Here is a 21,411-nt window from a genome sequence, read left to right as displayed (position 1 = left end):
ATGTGCCTTGTGCATTCAGCTGTGTTGCCGATGCATCTTGCTGTGCACCCATCGGCTGAACGGATGCTGGATCAGGCTGAGAGGCTATCGGCTGAGAAGCCGTCGCATTAAACTGCATCTTGGGTGGCGTAGAAAAGAAATCCGGATGCATACCATACCCAGTAGCAGGATTCCACCCTTTAGGAAATACAGACGCAGATCCATCTTGCATAGTTATAGCAATCGGCGGCATGGTTGAGTAGATAGGATCTGCTGTACCCGTCGATGCTGTAGTAGTCATCTAGGGTGGAGTTTGACTGTTGCTTGTTCCTGCCTGGCTATCTTGAGCCGACAGAGCTGCTGCCATAGACACCTCTAAAGGTGTATATTGCATCTGATCTGGTTGTATATAGCAAGGACCCATGCACCCTGGTAATGTGCCTTCAGCAAAAGTCTTGACCACTGCATTGTGCACCGTGTTGCCCATGACTGTTGCACTCTTGATGAAGGCTTGTGCCACAGCTTGGCCAACTGCGTCTATCATCTTACTTTCACGTTGAGCCTCTGTCAATGGCTGGAAAGATGGAAGATTAAACTTCTTGATTACCTCACCAGATCTGTTGACGCTGTACGACTTGAGGCATTCACGTTTGAATTTTTCCACCAGCTCTTCATATTCCTTCTTTTGTTCTTCTTTGAGCTTATCTTCAGGAACAGGAATATGGTTTTCTTCACTAACTGCAGATTTATCAGTAATGTCCACCATGTTAAAGCTTTCTGTCCCACTGGGCGTGCCAAAAGATGTGTTGACGCAAAAATCAACACACTGGAATCCGAGGGCAAGTGTTCGCCGAGCCACAGAAAGTCAACCAAGCGTGCCAGTCAATTTGACCTAAAATTGACAAGGGAGAAAACAAAGTCAAATTCAAGAGCGTATCGGCAAGCTTTGCCGATACTATAGACGACAAAAAGATATTAAATGCAAGCGCATAGTAAACGAGCGTATCGGCAGGACCAGCTGATACACTAAACGACAAAACCGGCTTTGGACAGCCGATCGTGTATGTATGACAATATCTAAGCTACAAATGTGTAACTCAGATGATGTGAAGCTAAAAACAGATCTAAACCGGCCCTTGAGATAACAAAAGTGTTACTAAAAAACCTAAAGCCGATCTAGTATGTTTTTAGATGTGATAATGGCCAAAAAGCATAGGAAAACCTACAAATCTACCCGATATCGATAATTGGTGAATAAATCTAGACGAGATGACAGCGATGCACCCAGAAGTCAAAGCCTAGATAAACTCGATAACTTTTGAATAGATTTGAACGAAGCCACAGCGATGCGCCCGGTAGCTAAATCTCAAATATACTCGGTAAAATGAAAACTCACCAGCAAATCAAGTCGCTCGAATGTGAGGCGTCCTTGATCAACTTGAAAGAACTCGTCGAAAAAAAGAGAAAAGGCGAAGCCACCGAAAAAGTGCAAAGGAATTGTAAAGTTTGTTGTATTGGATGTGTATCAAGTTTTTTCCGGTCCCTTACAACTGATATATATAGCCTAGCGCTACCAAGTCCTAGCCGATTACGACAAACATTACTTGGCCCTACAGAAAAGACTAATCTAAAAGATAGACTACTTAAAATGTTACAACCGAATCATCAAGATTTTCGTAGAGTCCGGATCATCCTCTCATTCCTTGATTTCATCGGCAACTCTCCATCGGCCGAGCACCAGAGCTGGCGGATCTGTATCTTCACAGAATATTTCTGTGGCCCATCGGACGGGCTCCATTGGTCGATTCCAACCCTGTGAATCTTTTGGTTTCTTCCAAATCGGCCATCTTCCCTTCACAAGAATCACCTTCCTTGACACGTGTCAAAAAACGGTGTCAATAGCCTACAACTGCTGCTTCATCTTGTTCCACTCCAAGTGAGGTAAGTTTTACCTTCAATTCTATTAAGCAGTTTGCCGATGCCTTTTTGAGTAGATTCGAACAGTCCTAAAAGATTACACAAGATATACTTATGAACTTGAGTATACAAAATAAGGGTAAGAAAACTATCAATGATTATTCTAATTTCCCCCCTAATCCTAATCTTTCGGCCGCACCAACAAAGAATTATCAGTATGGTATGCCGCCGAATTTCTTCGCGGGACAGACACCTCCGCCGGGCTCAATTCGGCTGTCCAGGGCCGAACCGGTCAAATCGGTCGCCCCGACCGGTCAGACCGGTACCCCGGCGGGCAGACCGGTCTGACCGGGCACTCAGACCGGTCAGACCGGTGCCATGGTGCTCGGTTCTGCGTCACAACCACAAGTCGCGCCTATTCCTACTTCGGCTGATTATAGATTGGAGCATGAATTGGCGGATTTTGTGCCGCCGTATACAACGAAGTCATACAGTGAACCCCCTTTTCCTCCAACGTTGCCCAAGGATGTTTGGGACGATTGGCTTAGGGCCAATCCACAATATGCCACACAAACGATGTCCACTATTGATCCTGCGACACATCGTTTCGGCCAAACATCTACCGGTAATTATGAGGCCGATCTTGCTAGGATGAAGGGAGATCTGGCCGATATGTTTAAAGAAAAACTTGGTTTTGTTGCGGGTAGGAGTCGGCTATATCGTAGGCCGTACGTTGATGCTTTCGATTTAATTACTTACCCCACTAGTTGGCGTGTTCCCAATTTTGTCAAGTTTAGCGGTGATGATAACCGATCCACTTGGGAGCATATTACCAATATATTGCTCAACTTGGAGAAGTCGGTTCTAGCAAGTCTTTACGTGTTCGCATGTTTTCGTTGTCTTTGACTGGAACGACTTTCTCTTGGTTTTCGTCGTTGGCTCCCAACTCGATTCGTTCTTGGGACGAATTAGAGCAAAAGTTTCATGATCACTTTTATAGTGGGGATAATGAAACTAAGTTGACGGATTTGACATCGGTTAGACAGGGGTAGATATGAATCTATCCATGAGTACTTTAAAAAGTTTAAAGATATTAAGAACCGATGCTTTAATTTGTCACTTTCTGAAAAGGATTTGGTCGACTTGGCTCTTGCGGGTTACGTTCTAGTTATAGAGAAAAGCTTGATGGTTCAAGTTTTTATTCTATAAATCAGCTTCAGGCTAAAGCTTTGAGCCAAGAGACAAAGTTTAGAAAAGAAAAGGATACCTACAAGTCCCACCGTTCAAACATGCATGTTGTTGAATATGATTCTGATTCATCGGACGATGAGGATAAAGAGGTATATGCTGCTGAGTTTGTTTGGCCCGCCTCGGCCAAACCATCTACTTGCACGTCTCTCAAGCCGACTCAAAAGAATCGGCAGGAGGAGATGAAGTTTACTTTCGATGTGTCCAAGTGTGATCGCATTTTTGATGAATTATTATGACTTAGGCATTTAAAGATTACTCATGTCATACCGCCGCTTGAGGAGCTAAAGCGGCGTGCTTATTGCAAATTTCATAATTCTTCATCTCATGCAACTAATGATTGTAATGTGTTTCGTCGACAGGTACAATCGGCCATAAATGAAGGACGATTGGCCTTTCCGGAGATGAAGATAGATAAAGCTGCATTCCCAGTTCATACCATTGATCTCAATAATGCAAAGGTGCTGATTCGGCTGGATCAAGCCGAAGGTGGAAAGGGCAAGAACGTGATCATTGGTGATGATAGGCCGTTGACTGTTGACAACAAGATTCTGGCCAGGGAGGTGATTCAGGAGAAGACTCCTGATGGAAAGAAGAATCTGAGAATCATACTCAAGCCTCGCACGCTCGGGGGGCAAGAGGATTCTTCTTCAGGCGACCGGTCTGCTGCTCAGCCGAGACCAGTTAGACCGGTTTCTCTGACCGGTCTTGGTGGCCGGTTAGACCGCCCTGGTGGTCAGCCCCGGACATTCAAGCCAAAGCATCCGGAAGTGGATACGTGGATGACTAATCAACCAAAGGTGCAGGGCAAGATCGCAAATCAGAAGCCTACCTTTGGACAATTGTTGAACAAGTACTCAAAGGCTGTTCGAAACGATCGGACCATAAAAAAGAGATCGAGGTCACCTCCGCGTCAAGACGCAACTTCATGTCCTAGGGGAGAATCAAGCAAGCGCAGGGGTGATGTGGTGACTTTGTTCCCTCCTCAGCAGATGCAGCCGTTATATGCTACAATGCCATGGGCTCCACCGGCATCGGATTCTTGGTTTCCCGCATGGGAGAACGAGGAATTTTGGATGCAATGCTATCCGATGTCATATCCACCATACTTGGGAGGGAAGCTCCAGAGATCCTGTGTTTGACAGGTTGAAGCAGCCGGTTCACGACCGCTTGGGACAACACCAATCTGGTCAGGGGCAGATCCCCAGACCGGTCTACCCCGACCGGCCAGACCGGTCTCAGCAGAGGCCGGCCCAAGTTCGTCCAGTTCGCCAAGAATATCGTGTTAAAGAGAAGAAGGACGAACCAGTACCAATGCAAGTTGATTCTGAGAAAGCTCCAGCTGCTAAGGTTGTGCAAGTTGAAGACGGGAAATGAAAAGCTCAAGATGCAAAAGAGAGACCGGTAATCGTTGAGGAACCAGTCAATGTTTTCAGAAGCTTTTGTTGGCCAATGATCATGAGGCCAACAGCAGCAACCTCAAGGACCAAGACAAGGAGAAGTATTTTCAACCTAGGTGGTGTCCGACAGGGTTGACACATACTCAGAAGAGGAGGTTGCAGCGTCTTCGCCGTCAAGAACAGAAGGAAAAGGAAGCGGAGAAGTTGAGGGATGTGTCGGTGTTTACCGCCAAGCCTGCTCAGGGATACCCTTAGCAGTAGGGTTTATAGGTAGGGATCGACTGCTCTAGAACTCGATGGTGCAAGGAACACAAAGATTTAGACAGGTTCGGACCGCTAGTTTGCATAATACCCTACGTCCTGTGTGGTTTGTATTGCCTTAGGTGTTGATATTTTTTTTGGAGGGGGTCCCTGCCCGCCCTTATATATCCGGGGGGACAGGGTTACATGGAAAGTCCTAGCCGAGTATAGTTGGAATCCTACTACAACATAATCAGGTAGTTTCCTTAGTACTGCAGCTAGTTCTATGTCTATTCGAATAGTTACAAAAGAGGTAAGGTACATCCATGAGCTATCCCTTACTCTAGAACATTCTATGTCTATAAGCAGTCCCGCTGCCCCGGGTAAGACAAGCCTCTGAGCGCTTCGTAGCCGAGTTCTGCAGGCGTTGAGTACTTGGCTGGGCGTCTTCGAGTACTTCAAGTAGTCAAAATATCCTTCTGGTTGCTTCTGGTCCTTCCTTCAGATACGTCGAGTACTCCTTCAAGTACTTTTGTTTTCGTCGAGGCTGTGTGGTGCTCAAGCCCCAAAATCTTGATCATATATGGTGCGCGAAGTACTCGCGCTCCATATGGAGAAGCCCCCGAGCCTTAGGTTGAATCACAGAATCAGGCTGAGGGTCACTTCAGTCTATTTTCCAAAAATTTTGAAAAATGAATCTCTGATGCTTATATCCAGCAGCCCCTGAGAGTTAAATCAAAATCCCTTTTGCTGCGAGTAACCCCCGAGCGTAGATTTGGAATTAAGGATTTAAGTCGTGGCATCAGATTTTACCCTTCAGATTATTTGCAGGATTCATCAGATCCGGAATCCGAAAAGACCTCATTTTCGGGTAAAACCCAGAAAAATGATACAATTGGATCCGCCACACTGATTGCACCCGAAATAACTTCTGGAATAAAATCCGGGATGTATAGCTCTTTATTCAGTGCTCACGTGGGACGTTACTGTTTAGAGAATCTGCATTATTGCATCTTTGACTGCATCCGTGAATGCAGCCGTGAATGCGTCCGTGAAACATGCACTATTGATTCATGGGTTCTCCTCAGTAAGCCCCCTTGTGGCTATAAAAACCAAGGAGAGACCCTTAGCAGAAGTACCAAAGTGTAGCAGCCATGGCTTTTCCTTGGTGTTCTTGCTCGCGCCCTCCTGAGATTTGTGTAGTTCTTTCCAACAAAAGATGCTAGAAGAGAACTTGCGAGTGACAAGAGAAGTCTCTGCTGCCTCCATGCTGGACATCATGTCCTTGCATCTTCCAATGAGGCAGTTTTGGGGTCACTGGGTTGAGTCTTGTTGTGTCACATCCTTGAGGTTGCCTATTTCTGGGTGCCCAAGAACATACATCTCTGGCGGGAAAGCTTGATCTTGCCACAAAGTGTTCAGGGAGAAGGAGAAAATTCTCTACAAGATGCTACAAGAGGACTTGCGAGGTGATTACTGTAATCTGCCTCCAAACATCTTGTAGCTTATCTCCCTGAATACAAATATCATTATTCCATGAATGGGAATAACAAGTTTGTACTTTGTCAAGGCCTCGGGCCGATCTAGCTACAGCAGGTGTTGACTAGAAGCTCTCAAGAGATCTAGGCGTAATGCATGCAAGCCTGAGTCGTTTGTAAAAGTAGAAAGAAGTACTCGAGTTGTAATATCGAGTAGTTGTGCTGTATCGAGTACTTTTCCTTGTTCTGAAATGTAATCCCAGTTTAAGGAAAAGAGTGTCGAGTACTCGACTAGGGATGTGAGCGTTTTCTTTTCCGGAATGTAATCTCAGAAAAAGGAATGTCTCTTTTAAATCCCATTTTATCCGTGATTTGCAACGGACTGTTGGCTGTTGGGTGTTTTTACCATGTTGCCACCGCCATTATAAAATGAATCGGTAACTTAGGTTTTACCCCACCGGCCGCCACCTGTTTTTACTGCTTTAGATCTGTCTTTCGCTTTCGAGCTCCCAGATCCAAAATTCCTGCTCCTTGTCGTTCCCTATCCTCCTCTTAAGGTTTCCGCCAGTTTATGCGCGTGAAGCGATCTGTGGATTTCTGGATGGCACCCAAGAAAGCGACCAAGGGGAAAGGTGCGGCTGCGGAGCCAACCCACAATGAGGAGTGGAACACCAGTAAGTGTTCCTAATCTAATTTGGAGTCTCTAGTGTCACAAAGTCTTTTAGTTCCCAGATCTGTTATCCAATGGCGTCTTACTTTGGGTTCGGATCATCCGTATGAAAATACGGGGGAAGTTGTTGCTTTCACCTCATACTTGGAACGAGGATTGGGGTTTCCTTGCTCTTCTTTCTTTTCTGGACTCCTGCGCTACTATAGGATCCAGTTGCATCATCTGACCCCAAATTCCTTTGTTCATATTTCCATCTTCGTGTATTTATGCAAAGCTTTTCTAGGCATCGAGCCCCATTTCGAACTCTTTCACTTCCTTTTCCATTTGAAACTGCAGCCCAACAGATTCGTCTTAGATGTAGTAGGGGGCGCGGGTCTCCAATTTAGGCAAAGAAAGGATAGAGTGTATATCCCTTATGACCTTAGTAATAAAGTAATCAAATCGAAACCCAAGTGGTTCTATGTCGAGAACCAGTTGAGAAGTTTTCCATCCATTACTCCCGGCCCTCCAATCCAATGGCCCGAGTGGAATAAAAAACCAGTCGACGAGAGTCAGATCTCTGACCTACTCGAGCGGATTGCCGTTCTGAGGCAAAATATGTTGACTAGGGAAGCAGTCATGTTTGACTGGATGAAGCGAAGAATCCAGCCACTGTAGGCTCGGGAATCGCTTGGATTTCAATACCAAGGAACAACTGATCCGTCAAGATTTTCGCAGGAACATATCTCGAATGATGTAGTTCTTAGTCGAATACAACGACTTCTGAAGAATGTAAAGAAAATCCCAGTTGTTCCTAGTGCATTTTCTGCTGCGAATCCACCAAAGCATGTACTTGATAAGAGTAGTCGATACGTAGAAATCGAGTACTTTACCATAGTGTAAATCTGATAGGATTTGCTTTCTGTAGGAGGACGTGGATCGCTTTAAGAGTAGTCCTTCACTGCCAAGCATTTATTCGCCCTTTTGCTCTTCTAATTTCCTTGATCTGTTGATTGAATCTTAGTAAGCTCATATGAGGTTTCATATAAACAGGACTGATGTCCGGACTTGGTTGTGCAGATAAGGCAGCGTCTGGGGAAAGAAGTGATGGGGAGCACAGCCCCTCTCCAAGTGCTGATGCCCAGACCGAGCGCCTAAGGAGTACTCGGTCAGTGGCAAGGAAGCGTTGAAGCTCCTCCCAGACTACTAGCAACAGGTGAGTAGCTAGTTGTTTTTGCAATCGAGTGCTTTCTAGTTGTCGATTTGCAAGTTTTGATTTGTATTTTTGTTTTTCCAAGTCTGGTGGCTAAGATGCCACGGACTTCATCATCTGGGGATGATACTGCGGTGGGACAAACTGTCCCCTCCACCATAGTGGACCCGTCAAGTGGGATCGGGACTGCTCATTCAGCGAGTAGTTCCGATGTAAATAAGACCGTTGATGCGGGTAAGCTGGCCATGATCGCAAAGCCTGCCTGCAAATTTGGCGTCAAGGGGTTTGCCCTAATAAGAGCTCCTGCGTAAGTTCTTTAGAACTTGTATGTGTAGGATCTGTTTTGAGTCTAGTAGTTTGTAACTACTTTGTCTTTACAGAGGTGCGGTCCTAGGAGAGGACGTGGGGGCTGAGAGCCACTCGGCTTCTCAGCCGGGGCTGGAGAAGCCCCCGAGTACTCCTGAGATGAGTGCTCGTGATGCGGAGGTGATGACCAACACTATGCTTCTGGATTCTCCATTGCCCGATCCTGAGAGGGCCAATGCGGAGATCCCGGAGGATGGTGGAAGCAGCAAGCTTCCAGGAGAAGGAGAAGGCGAGAAGCTTCCTGAGGGAGGAGATGATAAACAGCCTGCGGAGACCTCTGCAGGTAAGCTTGTAGTGCCTTGTAGGAAAGGTATCCTTTTATTTGCTCTTAGTGTGATTAAATAGCATGTTCTTCCTATAGATTCCCAAATCACAGGGAATACTGTAGGAAAAATTAAAGAAGTGCCCAAGAGGGCTGTTGTTATGGCGAGTACTTCCCAAGTCACATCGGGAAGTGACTTGCCGCGAGAAAAAGTGGAGCATGGTTTCAAGCTGCTGGAAGTAAGTAGTCGAATACTTCGAGTACTTTTTGTAGTAGATCGAGTAGTGCATTGATCTTTTTGGTGTTTGCAGGAGGCACTGGGACGGAAGGGTGGCCAGTCCCCAGATGAGACAGAGCTGAATGCTCTCAAGGAGAGGGAAAAAACGCTTTCGTCTGAGAAGACTGCTCTTGAGGGGAAGCTGAAGAGGCTTTCCCAATCTAAGAAAGGTTAGTCTTTAGCATTTGGTATGCACTCGACTAGTAGATCTGCTTAGTGTTATAAGATTTCTTTTTTATCGAGTACACAGCTTGTTCAGAATCTTTAAAGATTCAAGAAAGCTTGGTACTGGATCTAAAGATTCTTATGTACCACAACGCAGATGAAATAGAGAAGCTCAAGAAGATCAAGGAGGACTCCGATCGAGAGATGGAAGGAGCCTTGAACCAGCTCAAGACCTTATCAGAGTCCCAAGACTCAATGCAGCGTGAGCTCCTGGAACTGAAAAAAGTCAGAGATGCCGCCTTGGAGGTGACCGAGGCCATGGAAATCCCACAAGAGGATGAAGATGAGCCGCTCATGCTGGCTGGGAGGCTTCGCAGGGTGTTTGGAGCCTTCGAGAGATTCGTCTCCCACATTACCCGCCAGTACGTAGGTCACGTACTTGGGCTGGTGAAATCTTATTTGCCAGGTACTCGTCTAGATGCTCTTGGACGAGGAGCCAAGGCTGATTGTACTGATCAGTTCCGTCAGTATTTGGCAGAAACTTCCGGGGTGGCTGATCAGATTCTAGAAACCTTGAGCTGGGCAGAGTCTCCTTAAACTTTTCTTGTAATTGAGTTGGTGTGTGAGCCAGAAGTACTTTGAACAAATATTGGATATTTGTGTAATTGTTAAGTACTTGTTTGGATTTGTAAAATCCCTTGATGTGTCGAGTAATTGTACTCGTGGATCCTGAGCGTAAGCAGCATCGGGCCTACTCAGTCATTATAGTAGATACGATGCATTGTATCCGCGGGTGCCTTAGGAGGCAAAATATTCTCGAATAGGATCGAGTTTGTATGGTTCTAGATTGAAACCATGGTGCTGACCGGTTAGGATTGAATCCCTCGGGATTAACCAAGTGGGAATAGCACTATAAGGATGTTCAAAGCCGTAGCTTAATATGGGTTTCCTTTTCAAAGGAAATGTTTTATTAGCGCGTAGCTATTGTGGACTTTGTTGTCCAATCAGGAGAACTCTTATTGAGTATTTAGGAGTCGTAAGATATTTCTTGATAGAGGACAGGCAGCTCTCGACAAGTACTCAGAGTACTAAGGGAAATGAGAAATTCTTTTTGTATCTCGAGCAAGCGGGTAACACCCATCAAGTACTCGAGGCAAAAAGATTCTACGGCGGAGATTCCCATAGTAGACTGAGCAAGCGGGAAACTTGTGTCATCTTATTTTAGAGTATCAAGAGCTTATCTATGCTACTTGAGGGGTTTCCATAGCTGACCAGTCAGGATATACCTTATTTGGTTACCCAGATAGTATGCAACTATTTACGAAAAAGTGTCCCAAACTAATCGATCGTATCGAGTAGTATGTCCCATTAATGGACTGGATTGGCTTCTAGAATAGGACTGTTAGATTGAACTCCATTGAGTTAACCAAGACGTGAATATTCTAGAAACATCCCAAACTTACTCGAGCAAAGCGAGTAAGGTGTCCTACCTGAGGACTGGAGTAACTCTAAGGCAAGTCTGTTAGGTACTAACCCCGTCGGGTTGTCCAAGACAAAGGTGCCGAGTGAGTATCCAAAACCTACTCTAGCAGGGCGAGTAGGGTGTCCTTTAACTAAGGACTGGAGTAATCCTTAAGACAGAACTGTTAGGTACGAACCCTGTCGGGTTGCCCAAGACGTAAATGTCAAAAGGATATCCAAAACTTACTCGAGCGAGGCAAGTAAGGTGTTCCTTTAACCAGGAACTGGAGTAATCTTTGGGACAGAACTGTTAGGTACGAACCCCGTCGGGTTGCCCAAGACGTAAATGTCAGAAAGATATACAAAACTTACTCGAGCAAGGCGAGTAAGGTGTCCTTTTAACCAAGGACTGGAGTAACTCTTAGGGCAAGTCTGTTAGGTACTAACCCCGTCGGGTTGCCCAAGATGAAGGTGCCAAAAGAGTATCCAAAACTTACTCGAGCAAGGCGAGTAAGGTGTCCCTTTAACTAGGGACTGGAGTAATCCTTAAGACAGAACTGTTAGGTACGAACCCCGTCGGGTTGCCCAAGACGTAAATGTCAGAAAGATATCCAAAACCTACTTGAGCGAGGCAAGTAGGGTGTCCTACCAGAGGACTAGAGTGTCTTTTAGAACAGAACTGTTAGGTACGAACTCCGTCGGGTTGCCCAAGACGTAAATGCCCAAAAAGCACTCGACTATGAGCCATAAAAATTACTCGGTAGCTGCTCTAGTGCTGAGCAAAATTTTAGAGATGGGGTATTGGTCGTGTGAGTGAGAGCCAAGTAGTCGATATATGAGAGATCAACTTTATTTGGTTTTGCTGAAATTACAATAACTGTAAAGTGACAGACTCTGACTCTTAAGACCTACCCCTTGCTCATTGGACGTGAGCAATGGTTTATATGACTGAATAAAACTTATTCCAAGAGAAGAACTTTAGTCGATGTGATGGTCAACTAAGTTCAAAGTAGAACTAGTCGATGCAGAGATCGACTAGATTTATTGGTGGGGTCTCCTTCAGGAGAGGTGCCCCAAGGGCTTTGCGGAGTGAGTCACACTAAAAGATCGTGTGAGAGCTCTTTGGGTGGATCAAGCACTTGTGAAGTCGTACTTTGTTGATCCTGTTTCCGCCTTGAGATGATTCACCCTGGTGCGGGATGCGTGGTTTACCCTGAGGACAGGTACTGGTGGATGCCGGCTTGTGCTTCTTGAAAGATGCAGAAGCCTTTGGCGGGATGCGGTAGTTGGAAGAAGGGCTGTATGCCTCAACTTTCTCCCATTCCTTTCTCCTTGAGATGATGATGTTGTGCGCATCACACCCAACATTGATCACACTGCGGAGGTCGCAGTTAGAGTAGTCGTAGTTGTCGCCTTGTTGTTCTTGTAGGGTGTTAGTGAGGCGCTGACGCCTGAACGACCTCTTCTGGTTAAGCTGGCGGCGACGTTCGTAGAGGTTTTCTGCTGAATTCTGCTCGTGTAGTTGGACGGTGACTGTCACCACTGGAGGAGGAGGAGCAGGTAGATCCTCCTTGGTGGTGGCTTGGGCTTCAGTGATTGTAGGAGGAGTAGTTTCCATATTATCGGAAAGGTACTAGTTGAAGTCATCAGAATTGTAGTCATCGAGATTGAGACGCTTAGTGGAATCACCCTCAGGTTCTTCGGCGATACGAACCATGAGGATTTCACGACAAAGGTCTTGAACTTCTTGGTCTTGTTTGCTTGAGGACGGGTCTAAAGGAGTGCTCTGTTGGTAAGGCAGATCCGCTTGCTGTGAGCCGGAGGCATTGGGATCTTGTGCCTTTCTGAGGTGCACCATCCGTCCTTGCGGCGTTGCATATATAATCAGGTTAGAGAGGGAGTCCTGATCGGACTTGAATTTCTTAGCCGAGTTTGATTCGACTTGTTTATTGTACTGGATTAGGTCATCTAGCTCGTCCTCCGAGCAAGAGGAGTACTCATATTCGGAGTCGGTTAGCCCACTGATTTTGGAGTATGTATGCTTTGGGTGAGCGAGAAGTGGTATGCCCATCTCTACATGAAGGGCGTTCTCGTTCATCCAGTGTAGCCATGATTGAGTAGGAGTCAGCCCCTCAGGCCCCTTGATCCAGGTTTTATCATAGATTGAATCACTGAGTTGTTCTGGAGCCTTGGCTTTTCCTTTTTCAAGCTTGGCCAGTTCCCAAAGAGCGTCAGCATGCTCGGTTGGTTTGGCCATCGCGTCCATGAACAGCTCGACGTTGTCTGACCACTCTTCATGATCGTCGAACGGTTCAAAGTTCTCGAGGCCGTTCATGAAGCGATCAAAGTCCTGATCGAATTTGGACTCGGCTGGTTCGGGAGTCCGAGTGTGAGCAGGTTTCGGTGAAGGGCTCTGAGGTATCCTGGAGATAGACGGTCCCATCCGAACAAGCTGGGGGTTTGTCTCACCAGCTCCCCCGCAGATTCCTCCTCTCGATTTCTGCTCTTTGTTTTGCATAGTGCTTTCAGCCACCTTGATGCAGTCGGCAAGCTTCGAATTTACCCGATCGAATCCTGAGAGCATATCGCCCGACCTCTACTGCGGTGGGTTTAGTGCTATAGGGTTCTCCTGTGGCGCAGATGGGCTGAGAGCGGTTTCTGCAAGTTTGATGTAGCCCTCTATCGATCGTGAAACTTGATCCACTCCAGTGAGTAGTTCTGAGTTTTTGATCTTAGGGCATTTGATTGTCTTGAGATGAGCCAGGTATTTTCCAAGAATTCTGGAAAAGTGAGGCTTTTCGGAATCAGAATTTGTGTCGAACTCGACCAAACCAAGAATTCAGTTTTGAGTTGTCACGTTTTCCGGATTGTTTGAGTCGAGTTCGGGTGGAACTCTTTTCTCGTCGAGATCCGCGGACTCGCAGGTGTCGGCGAGTTGGGAGCGGGTTTTCGATTTAGGTGAGTTAGGCATGACAAGGTGACTGGAGAAGCCTCCCGTTCCGTCAGCCATACATGCCCAAGAACTGAAAACGAGGGTTGCGCCTTCCGGTACGTTGTTGGCGTCCCTTGATCCGGCCATCGAATTCGTTGGTGAACTCACTGAATCCCCTATCTGGCGCGCCAGCTGTCGGTGTTTACCGCCAAGCCTTCTCAGGGATACCCTTAGCAGTAGGGTTTGTAGGTAGGGATCGACTGCTCTAGAACTCGATGGTGCAAGGAACACAAAGATTTAGACAGGTTCGGGCCGCGAGTTTGCGTAATGCCCTACGTCCTGTGTGGTTTGTATTACCTTAGGTGTTGATGTTTTTTTTGGCGGGGGTCCCTGCCCGCCCTTATATATCCGGGGGGATAGAGTTACATGGAAAGTCCTAGCCGAGTATAGTTGGAATCCTACTACAACATAATCGGGTAGTTTCCTTAGTACTGCAGTTAATTCTATGCCTATTCGAATAGTTACAAAAGAGGTAAGGTACATCCATGAGCTATCCCTTACTCTAGAACATTCTATGTCTATAAGCAGTCCCGTTGCCCCGGGTCTGACAGGATGAGCAGTTCGACAAGTACAGACCAAGAGTACCTCAAGGCAAGGTGTGACAGGTCAAGGCAGCTGATCAGCCTACAGGACCGGTCGGACCGCTCTAGCCGACCGGTCTGACCAGTGTCCCGGATCGGTATGACCGCTCGGAGCAACCGGTCAGACCGGTCGACCCTGAGCCTGTGCAGAAAGCCGAAGAAGTGGTTCCTACTTTGGCTCCTGGCGCATCAAAGGTTCCAGCAATTCCTTCAGCAACAGAGAACAAGAAGTTGGTGGATTATGAGGCTTCTCTGGAACGCTCAAACAAGGAGATTAATGTTTTGCATTTTTCTGATGACTATTGGGCGATTTCTGGGGAGGAGGCTGGACATCTGGACTTTGAGCCCCGCGAAGCTATATTTCAGAAGCCCAAGGATTCAGATAATCATTTGAAGGCTCTCTATGTGAGGGGGCACATCAATGGGAAGCCAGTTTCATGTATGCTTGTGGATAGTGGGGCAATTATGAACTTGATGCCCTATTCACTTTACATGAAGCTCGGCAGGATAGACGAAGAGTTGATCAAGACGAACATGACGGTCATCGGCATTGGAGGAGGTGATCCCATTGGCCTAGGGGGTTGCTTCGATGGAGTTGACCGTTGGAAGCAAGACGGTTGCGATGGCGTTCTTCGTCTCCGAGGTGCAAGGTAACTTCAATCTTATACTTGGACATGATTGGATTCATGCCAATCAGTATGTACCATCTTCCTTGCATCAGTTTCTTATTCAGTGGATCGGCGATGAAGTTGAGGTTGTGCATAGTGATATCTCTTCTTTCATTGGAACCGCCGATTTCGAGCTCATTGGTGCACATGATCACATCAAGTGCTTATCGGGCCTGGACTTGACCGATTATGACTTCATCAGCTGTACCAAGGAGGGTTTTGTATCTGCAGTCCTAAAGCTGATGGAGAATCGGCTATAGTTACTTCTATGATGCAGCAGGGCAACAACGCAGAGCCGACCGGTCAGACCGCTACCTCTGACTGGTCAGACCGGCCGACCGGTCAGACCAGTGTGTCAGACCGATCCAGCGCAGACTGGCTGCAGCAGCGGATTGAGCACTATTAGGACAAGGCGAACGATATGTACGAGGCTATTGAAGACTTGGGTGGCTTAGATAAGTTAGGCCAAGGGTGGCTTAGATAAGTTAGGCCAAGGTTTTACGTCGGCTGATCCATTAGAAAAGGTAGATATTGGAGATGGTTCTATTCCTAGGCCGACTTTTGTAAATGCAAACTTATTGGTTGATTGTAAAGCCGATTTAATAAAATTATTGAAAGAATATGTTGATTGCTTTGCATGGGAATATTCTGAGATGTCCGGTTTGAGTCGTGACTTTGTTGAGCATCGGCTGCCGATTAAGGCCGGTTTTAGACCTTATAAACAACCTTTTAGGCGTTTTAATCCTATTATGTATGACCGAATAAAAGAAGAAATCAATCGCTTATTAGATGATGGATTTATTCGATCTTGTCGTTATGCGAAGTGGATCTCTAATATTGTGCCCGTTGAGAAGAAAGATTCGGGCAAGATTAGAGTATGCATTGATTTTAGAGATCTTAATAAAGCTATTCCTAAAGATGAATATCCTATGCCTATAGCCGATATGTTGATCAACGAGGCTTCTGGACATTGTGTTATCAGTTTTCTTGATGGTAATGCGGGTTATAATTAAATCTTTATGGCCGAAGAAGATGCGTCTAAAACGGCCTTTAGATGTCCTGGTTTCGTTGGTTTATTTGAGTGGGTTGTCATGACTTTTGGTTTGAAGAATGCTGGTGCTACTTATCAAAGGGCTATGAATTTTATCTTCCATGATTTGATTGGTATTATATTGGAAGTTTATATTTATGATATTATGATTAAATCAGCTGGCTTGAGTCATCATTTGGTTGATTTAAGGCTTGCTCTTGAGAGGATGCGTCAGTATGGATTGAAGATGAACCCACTCAAGTGCGCTTTTGGTGTATCGGCTGGAAAGTTCTTGTGCTTCATTATTCATGAGAAGGGCATAGAGATTGATCCAAAAAGAATTGAAGCCATGAAGAAAGTGGAAGCTCCTGCTTGCAAGAAAGACTTGCAAAAGTTTCTGGGCAAGATGAATTACTTGAGAAGATTTATATCTAATTTATCCGGGAAGATAGATGCTTTTACTCCTATTCTTCGGTTGAAGAACGAAGCTGAATTTATTTGGGGGGCAGAACAGCAAGAGGCTTTTGAGAAGATCAAGAAGTATTTGTCTTCACCACCAGTTCTTAAGGCGCCCAAGAGAGGTATTCCTTTTAGGCTTTATGTGGCTGCGGAAGACAAGGTTATTGGTGCTGTTTTGACTCAAAAAACCGAAGGGAAGGAGTATGTCATTACATATGTTGGCCGACGACTTATTGATGCGGAAACGAGGTATACATTTATTGAGAAATTATGCTTATCATTATATTATGCTTGTACCAAGTTGAGGCATTATCTTTTATCAAGTACTTACATAGTTACTTGTCAAGCCGATGTTATTAAGCATATGTTACAAAAGCCGATTTTGAGTGGTAGAATCGGAAAGTGGGCTTATGCGCTTGTTGAATATGATTTGGCCTATGAGTCTTTGAGAGCTGTTAGAGGCCAAATTGTGGCGGATTTCATTGTTGAACATCGGATTAATAATGAGCATGATTTGGAAGTCGGCTATGTTACTTGCACACCATGGAAGTTGTTCTTTGATGGATCGGCTTGTGATGATGGATAAAGGATTGGTGCCGTTCTAATTTCTCCAAATGGTACTATTTTTGAATTCTCAAATCGATTAGAAGAAGAGCGCACGAATAACCAAGTTGGGTATGAAGCACTTCTATTTGTCTTGGAGTTCTTGGAATCAATGGGCGTTAAACATGTGGAAGCTTATGGTGATTCGCATCTAGTGGTGCAACAAGTATTCAAGGTATGACAATGCTATAACGGTTCTTTAAATGCATATCTTGATAGATGCCTTGATATTATCTATTTCTTTAATGAATTTGTAATCCGACATATTCCAAGAGATAGTAATAAGAACACAAATGCTCTGTCTCAGTAAGCATCTGGCTATGATGTTACTAAAAAATATTTTAACATGAGAAAGCCGATGTGAGCAACAGCCGAGTTACTGGTTCTGGACGAACCGGTCAGACCGGATGCCCCAACCGGTCTGACCGTCCAGACCGGTCTGATCGGTCAGACTGCTGAAAACAACAAGTCGGCCGCCACTTCCAATTCCAAAGGGAAGGCTGAGGTTGCTGATTGGAGGGTGCCTATTGTAACATATTTAAAGGATCCTGGTCATGGTGCGGAGAGGAATATTCGGCGTTTGGCATTTAAATATGTTTTGATCGACGATGAGTTTTATCGTCGAACCGCCGAAGATGTACTTCTAAAGTGCTTAGATTCTAATCAGGCCCGTGTTGCTATGGGAGAAGTTCATGAAGACATTTGTGGTACACATCAATCGGCTTCTAAAATAAAGTGGTTGCTTAGGAGAGCCGGATTTTATTGGCCAACTATGATTCCAGATTATTTCAGATATTATAAAGGATGTGAAGAATGTCAACGATTTGGTAATGTTCAGTTAGTGCCTGCTGCGTTATTACATCCTATTATCAAGCCATGGCCGTTTAGAGGTTGGGGGTTGGATTTCATTTGTCAGATTAATACCCCTTCTTCAAAGGGACATCGCTTCGTATTGGTTGCTACGGATTACTTTACTAAGTGGACCGAAGCGGTTCCTTTGAAGAATATGACACACCGGAAGGTAATTGAGTTTATTACAGAGCATATTATTCATAGATTCAGTATTCCTCAAACTTTAACAACGGATCATGTTTCATCTTTTATTTCAAAGGAGGTACGTGATTTTGCCGAATCATATTATTGATGAAGTATGCTCAGGCCAACGGTTAGGCCGAGTCTAGTAATAAGATCTTGATAAAACTCATAAAAAAGAAGATGGTCAGGGCAATGGTCAGGCATGAGGTATTATCTGAAGCGTTGTGGGCTCATCACATATCTAGACATGGTACTACTAAAGTTACTCCTTTTGAGCTTGTTTATGGTCAAGATGCCGTTTTGCCCGTTGAGGTGAATCTGCACGCTTATAGATTGGCTAAACAAAATGATCTTTTCGCTGTTGATTACTATGACTTGATGATGGACAATATTGATGAAGTAAGTGACAAGCGGTTGCAAGTTTGAAGGAAATTGAGAAAGACAAACTTCGGATGGCTAGAACTTACAACAAGAAGGTAAGAGCAAAATCTTTTCAGGTTGGTGAGCTGATTTGCAAGACAATATTGCCTCTTGGGACAAAGAATAACAAGTTCGGCAAGTGGTCACCAAGTTGGGAAGGACCGTACAAGATCATCAAAGTTATCTTCGGGAATTTTTATATAGTGGAGACGATGCAAGGAAAACGTCTTCCAAGGACTCTTAATGGAAGATACTTGAAGAAATACTACCCTAGCGTGTGGCAAGACGTTTGAAGACGAAGACGGCCGGTATAGAGTATCGTCCTTAGCATTATTTTTAGCCTTGTATATTCTGTGTAAATCTCTGTTATTAGGCTAGCTACTGGTACTTGCTTTTTAGTTTGCAAAGCTCACTAAAAAGCAGAGGGCATATATTGGCAGCCAAAATTGACACTGCTGAAGGCCGACCGGTCAGACCGGTCTGGTCTTGTGTAATCCAAATCAGATTAGATCTGAGTTATAAAGTCCGTTTGTAACCCGGTTTGGAAGGGGTACGTCCTCCCCAGCCTATAAATATAAAGGTCACGGCCGATTGAGGTCTTTCTACCCAATCGAATCAATCAATTTATAATTTTCCTGTTTTTCTCCAAACCCTAGCTTTTCCAACCCTCGTGCTGTTCTTTGCTCGTCTCGACGGCATTCAATGACGTCTTGAGTGGCCTGCCGACCTCAAGACAACTCTAGATCTCTAAGCTCCGACGGGGTCCCTCCCGAGCTTGGGGTTTTAACTTCGCGGCGCTTTTCTACGTCCGACCGGTCTGACCGGTTGGTGCGACCGATCGCACCGGTCTGACCAGTCGCCGGGGATCATCGCTGGTGATCTGATCATTTCGATTTGTGCGTTCTAGCACTTGTGTGTTGACCAGAACTACGTCAACACAGTTTTCTTTTTTTTTCAAAACTTTTTTACTCGACCAAGACTGCACGAGGCACGTCGCGTAGCAGCCTTTATGGAGGTGCCAGGAGAGGAGTCACGTATGCAGGTGGGATTTAGCCACAGACTATCTATCTGACCTTTAATACTAAAAAATATTAGAGTTTTGCTTTGGTGGTCTCTTCCATGAAGTTTGCACGAATCTTAAAGCAATTAACGTTTTAATTAATTTTTTCCAAATGGGTTTAGTCTGGGCCCGGCCCTACCCTAGTGAAGCCCTGTCAAGTCCAAATCCAAGCCCAAAAACTAAAGTCATCGTGCCCCCCATCCCCCACCCCTCTGTCCGCTCACTGCTCCATTTTTCTTGCGCGAGGGAGGTCGGACACCCGCCGGCGGCGGCGGCGACCTCTCTCCATCGCGCCGTGCCCCACTAACCCCCGCCCCCATCCCACGCCGTCCGCTGCGTTTTCCTCGCGCCGAGTGAGGTCGGACGGCCGCCGGCGGCAACCTCGCGCTTCGATCCGATTTCATCGGCTGCGGCGGCGGCAACCTCGCGCGTCGATTCGTTTTCATCGGGGTGTGCCGGCGGTGGCGGCTTAGTCTTCCCTGCTCCCGTGTGGTGCCCCGGCGGGGGCGGCGGCTCAGTCCCGGCGGCACCGCAAGTCCAGGACCCACCTAGGTTCATCTCCTCCTCCTCCCACGTCATTGTTCCAGACTGGGTTAGGGAGGTCAGTTACAGTAATTAAGAGGTGGTGGTTTACCTAAAGAAGACCTTCAAGTTTCTATTCAAGCAGCATGACTTCTTGTGGCAGTGATTCCATTATTTATTCAATCATGTACCATAAATAACATGACCTGCATTTGCAAGAAGATGAGAAAATGTACCATAAATAACTTTCTGCTGGAGGGCTCAATGTGTACAATGCTCAAGGGAATGGTGGGATGGGCTGGAGTGGGACGATGCTGAAGTCGGAGCGTCATATGAGGACCTGTTCTGCCCATTGCACTGAATTCAGTTCTGGTTACTAGAGGTTCTGAACTTTAGGAGATTGGTCATTGGTCATTCCCCGTGCATACAAAAGATTGCCTGAATCCAGAGATTGCTAGTCTGCAGTTGGTGTAATCTTGCTTATCCGATCATTTGTGTAGTTCAGGATTTCAAGCCTATGATGTCCACCTTGCATGAAAGTGCAAGTTTGGCGATTCTAGTTTTTTGCACAGTATGACTGAAAGATTCTCTGAGAAACAAGTTTCTCTCCATCATTTTTGGCGTAGTCATCCGGCCAGACATTTTGGTTCCAGAGTGACTCAAAAAAAATTGATTCCAGTGTAACACGCCCTGCTAAAATTGAACTTTTTATTGATGAAAATCACAGTTCGATAGCACATATTTACCACACAGCACTAGTGCGTTCCTGGTACTGACAGGACAGCACACATTTATGCAGGTACACAAACGAAGAAGACCATCATCAGTACTACGGATGGCAACTCAATTAGATAGGATTAATTTGGGTGTGTTCCTCAGAGTGAGAATTCAGCAACCAATTTTCGAGGTACTGCTAAAACCAAAAGGCTATAAGGGACTGTGTTAGGCATATCAGAAGATACTGTCTTCAAGGTTTGAGAAAACACCAAACCACCAAGTAAATACTAGTAGTTACTAAATACCAAATCACCACGCTGCAAAAGGATTGTACTATATGTTGCTGACAATAAATGACGAGCAGCAGTGCGTATCAAAGAGCTTTGTTTAAGCGTTCTTGAAGTGATCGGACCGAGCTCTAGCTTAAGAGAGAAAGAGGGTAAATTAGACAATTTAAAATCTAGACCTAATGTTTCAACTAAATTGCACAATATTAAACTAAAACATGCTATCTATATGAGCAACTAAGATTCTTCTAGTGTGAAACCCCTATTCCAAAAAGAGTTTAACAATATATAGTCTTTCCTATCAAGATATTACTCTATGAAAGTAAAGGCATGCAAGAATTGCTAGTATAAAATGCGGAAACATAAAGAGCGGGATAGGAGG

The 21,411-nt window shown here is 45.5% G+C and overlaps 1 long non-coding RNA gene across 1 annotated transcript; it reads left to right on the top strand.

Moving 5' to 3' along the window:
* Positions 1 to 19,711: 19,711 nt before the first annotated feature.
* On the top strand, positions 19,712 to 21,133 carry LOC120677005. Its single transcript, XR_005676079.1, has 2 exons — positions 19,712 to 20,055; positions 20,825 to 21,133. It is a non-coding gene; the product is annotated as an uncharacterized LOC120677005 (long non-coding RNA).
* Positions 21,134 to 21,411: the final 278 nt, after the last annotated feature.

The sequence above is a fragment of the Panicum virgatum genome, chromosome 5N, assembly GCF_016808335.1.
Source record: "Panicum virgatum strain AP13 chromosome 5N, P.virgatum_v5, whole genome shotgun sequence".
NCBI classification, from domain to species: domain Eukaryota; kingdom Viridiplantae; phylum Streptophyta; class Magnoliopsida; order Poales; family Poaceae; genus Panicum; species Panicum virgatum.
The sequence above is the reverse complement of the archived record's forward strand: the minus strand, read 5'-3'. Positions and strand labels throughout refer to the sequence as shown.